This window comes from Triticum dicoccoides, chromosome 6B, assembly GCF_002162155.2.
Source record: "Triticum dicoccoides isolate Atlit2015 ecotype Zavitan chromosome 6B, WEW_v2.0, whole genome shotgun sequence".
Lineage (NCBI taxonomy): Eukaryota > Viridiplantae > Streptophyta > Magnoliopsida > Poales > Poaceae > Triticum > Triticum dicoccoides.
In genome coordinates this window covers 43,750,607-43,755,287 of record NC_041391.1, presented here as the reverse complement: position 1 = coordinate 43,755,287, position 4,681 = coordinate 43,750,607, and the positions used below count along the sequence as shown (strand labels likewise).

Genomic DNA, 4,681 nt, shown 5'->3' with positions numbered 1-4,681 from the left:
CCGCTCCACCGGAATTACTGTTTGATGATATTTTTTAAAAAATATTACTGTCTTATAAAAAAAATTACTGTCTTATAAAAAATTACTGTCTTATAAAAAAAATATTACTGTCTTATAAAAAAAATTACTGTTATGATTTAAACAAGTTTGAACATATTTAAAAACAAATAAGTATCAAACAACATTTTAAAATGCATAAAATATTTTTTGTGGAGCCTACGAATCGAACCCAGGACCTCCTGGTGTGAGAACTGGCACCTGACCAGTCGAGCTAGTAGAGGGGAGTTGATGTGGATGAGGTCAGGTGGGTGATAACCTGTTGGCTCGAGCGGAAATAAAAAAAATACTAATGGCGCACCAGGCCGAGGTGCGCCATTAGCATGTATATACTTATGGCACACCGAGGGGTGGTGCGCCATTAGTATTGTGCCCCCCTACTTCGTATCCATCCCCTCTCTCTCTCCCTCGCCCGAGCCCGAGCCCTCGATCCACTCTCTCTCCCTCGCCCGAGCCCTCGCCCTCGATCCCCTTCCCCTCTCCTCTCCCTCGCTCGAGCCCTCGCCCTCGATCCCCTTCCCCTCTCCTCTCCCGACGCCGCCGCCCCGGCGCCCCGCCACCCGCCGCCCTCGACGCCGGCCAGATCCGCCGCCACCTCTGCTCGAGCTGCTCCCATCGACCACGCCGCTACTCGCGTGCTTCTTCTCTCCCGCGACCCCGCCATTGAAGGTCTCGCAAGGTCCTCTTCTCCTCCCCTTTCCCCTTTGTTTGATTCAATTGTGCCGCCGCGTGATGCTGCTGGTTCCCTGATGATGCTGGTTCCCTGATGATACCTCCCCTTCCCCCTTTCATCGTCAAGGTTGATGTTGGTTCCTCTCGCGCGCAGGCTGCACGCACCTCGGACCGCGTGTGCCTAGTTCTTCCCGGGACGCTGCCCCGACCCTACTACCCACGCCATCAGGGGAGCTCGTCAAGGTATCATCCCCCCTCTCTCTCTCTACTCTCTCCATCTCTCATGCTCTGGCGTGTTTTTTCCTAAGGGACGAAACTATGTTCTCTTGTTGCTATTGCTAGGTGTTTTTGTCTGCCATGTACGTACATAACTAGACTAGTTGATCCTTAGAATCAAGTTCGAATGATCGATTATGTTAAATGTATATAGAAATTTGTTATGCTCTTTGGCGGATCTGTTGATCATAGATAAATGCCACTCTACTGTTTTAGTACATTTGCTATTTCAGGAATATGTGATCATAGATAAAAGTCACAGGAATATGTGATAGGATCCTCCAAAATTCCTTTGAATCAAAGAGGCCTCAAACTTGCTGGTGCTGGTGGTGGTGATGCTGGTGCAAGCTCCTCTCTCTCTCTCTCTCTCTCTCTCTCTCTCTCTCTCTCTACTGCGAAGTTCCTGTGAACTTACTTGGATCAAAGAGGCCCTAAGCTGTCACACTTCTTAGGCTATGTATAATATAATGTTAATATGTGAGGCCTTCATTGGCTATGTATAATATAATGTTCTCTTGCCATGTATGTGTTGAGTGTTGGATAACAAAATGATAATGTTAAGTGAAATTCTTCAATATCAAATGAACTCTTTGTACAGATTTTTTTAGTTCTATTGGATTTCCCATAATAGTTTGCATACAGGTCTACCATTGTGTCTCTTCATGAATGCGGTACTACTAAACAAGCCTGAGAAGCCTTTGTAATAGTTTGTGTAATTGAGCAGTTTCTTTCTTTCAACTGCCATAATGTGTGCAATTTCATCTTGATTCTAAAGTACATGTTTCCTTTCTACTTGAAGTTAGATGTAGGTCAGTAGGCATCAGGATGATTGCATAGCCCAATATTCTCCCTTGTTACATAATTTTGCAAGCTATTGGTGACCACAAATTATTACGGGTTCTGTATGCCAAACAATGCTCTCTGTTTAATGCAAAATATATTGTTTGTAGGCACTATTTGGTTTTGCTTGACATTGATTTTGGTGGTTTGCATTTCAGTTAAAATGCAGGCAGTGGTTGTTCTTTATTGTTTGGTAATTTAATTTTTCTCTTCTGTTAGTTGTACTTGTTCTTTATTGTTTGGGATTTTGTTGCTTTCAGGAGATAGCTTCTTCTCGCTTGCTTCTTCAGACTTGTAATCCATGATCATTTTGCTGCTTTTAGTAGGTAGCATATTCTTTATTCTTTTGGGGTAATTCTGTGTTGTTGCTGCCTTCTTTTTACATATAGTTTTGCATCGCTTTGCTTTGCACTCTTCCTGGCATGCTTATAACAGAGACCTTTGTCCATTAGACATAGTAACTGTTCGAATTATCAAAATTCGCCGCCATTTTCTCACCACCAGAAGTTTATCTGTTCACAAAACATGGTCCAGGAAGGCATTTTTTCTGCTATGTTTTTTGAAATAGAATTCTGATTTGGGGCAATGATGATTGACCATTGCTGATATAAGCATGCTCTCGAGCAATCGAGTAAGCTATGCGTATTCAGTTTGATCCTCCCTCGTCTCGTGGAGCCATTTCAACCATGATAAGAATTATGGAACGGAGGGAGTACTAAGAGCAACTCTAGCAGATTTGCTATATTTTGTGAAATAGCAAATGTACTAAGAGTACTGTTTTGTGAAATCTCCTTTGCACTTATCACTTCAATCTGCTGCTACCTCAAGCTTCTCGTTTACACTTGTGCCAAGTAGCATTTTTTTCCTTGTATAATTATATGGTGGTTGACTGAGCTGCTACTTTTTCCTTGTAGAAGATCGCAGGTCGAGTGGGAGGGATCCAGTTGCGACGACACCGAATCACTAGCAAGGCAGCTGCCTAGAATAATAGGTATTTTTGTTACGCTTTCAGTTCGTGTCAGCATGGAGATATAATGTTTTACAATCTTTCTGGTTATATTGGAGTTAGGTTTTTTGAATATGAGTAGCAGTGACTTGGATATACCTTATGGAGTTGTAACAGTTCCTCTTGGTGCTCAGGTGCATTTTCTTTGTGTAACTTGGTAGTTCAAACGGAATGTATCTCATTTTGTAGACAGATTATTTTCTGGAATATCATATATTCAAATTTGTAATGAATGATGGCTTCTACCTTGGGGTGTGGTTTCATGGGCAGTCTCCTTGGCTAGCCTGAGTGGCTCTTGCTGTCCATGCTAGGCTGTCTCTTTCATAAATCAATGCATACTGATGTTCCAATATGCAGTATTTCCTTTTGACTGTTTATTTGATAAGGGAAATAAGTACTAGCTTTTTTTCTCTGAGGAAAACAAGTAGCTTTGTGTGTCGATATTCAGCAGCTATCCACAAACACGCAAGGAACAGCACACACACAGAGATTACCTACAACTAAGATTGTGGTGCTAGTAGAGGCACATTGTGGCCTTTTCATCCATATGAAAGTAGAGGCACATTGTGGTGCTAGTTTGCTGGGTTTTGTCTCCGACCATCGTGTCGTGATGATTTTGCAGGTACCCCGAGAGGCCCTTGAGTTTGCCGGAATGTCGATTAACTTCCGTTCCGGCAAATTCGGGTACTCCATATGTCCTATTTTCAGTAAAGGTCATGCTGAATTTTTTTGTGAATTTTAGCATGACTTTGCTAAAAATAGGACATATGGGGTACTTGTGACTAATGCATGGGCCGGGGTATCTTAGTAGTTAATTAAGTAGGATCAAGTGCCCTGGCGTACTTGTGACTAATGCATGGCTTTTAGGGTGCCTCGGTGTCGATAAAAACCGAAATGATGAAAGGTTAGGCTTTTAGGGTGCCTTGGCGTCGAAAAACCCTCAATGATAAAAGCTTAGATTTTAGGATGCCTCGGTGTCGACAAACCCTAAATGATGAGACCATGATCTTGTTCCTTGACAATAACCAACTTTTTGACGAAACTTTGTTTCTATTTAGAGAGAAACATGGCCCACAACGATGAGGCCGGGGGTTCGGGCGAGAAGGCATTCTGGGAGCTGTCCCAGGAGATGGAGGAACAACCTCACTTGTATGAGGCCGCCGCCTTCCCCACCGATCCTGAGACCACGGATGGTGCTACCGTGGATGACCACACTGATGCCACCACTGATGGTGCCGCCGAGGATGCCACCACTGATGATGGTGGCACATGCACAGATGGCAGCCAAACGGAGAGGCAACGGAAGGACCGGCGCCCGATCGTGCTCCGCACCATCAAGGAGGAAGTTACTGAAGTGGACTCCAACAGGAATCCAACGGCGCCCGAACGAATAGTCAAGGGGTACTCGCTTCAGCTCGGGTGCATTGTCCGGAGCACCGTCTCGATCAACACCGAGAACCTGAGGCATCCTGACTGAGGGAATTTGCGCAACCTCCTCTTCACGAAGCTGCACGAACGATACAAGTTCCCCGCTGAATTTGAAAACACAAGCCTCAAAGGGAATAAAGTGAAGAATGCTGCCCTCACGAAGATGAGCAAGGCCCTATCTACTTGAAAAGCAATGTGAAGAGAATGATCGAGAAAGGTGAGAGTTATCAGAAGATCAAGGAGAAAAATCCTTCGATCACCGAAGATGACTACAATGACTTCAAGATCAATTGCTCGAGCACCGCAAGCTCCCAATCAAGTGAGTGGGGGAAACAAATGCGGGAGCTGAACATAGGGGAACACACACTCGGTCCCGGCGGTTACAGAGTGGCGGAGCCTATA

At 44.4% G+C, this 4,681-nt stretch overlaps 1 long non-coding RNA gene across 1 annotated transcript; it reads left to right on the top strand.

Annotated features, from left to right (window-relative positions):
* Positions 1-616: 616 nt before the first annotated feature.
* On the top strand, positions 617-2,833 carry LOC119323076. Its single transcript, XR_005156089.1, has 3 exons — positions 617-736; positions 884-972; positions 2,760-2,833. It is a non-coding gene; the product is annotated as an uncharacterized LOC119323076 (long non-coding RNA).
* The last annotated feature ends 1,848 nt before the right edge of the window (positions 2,834-4,681 follow it).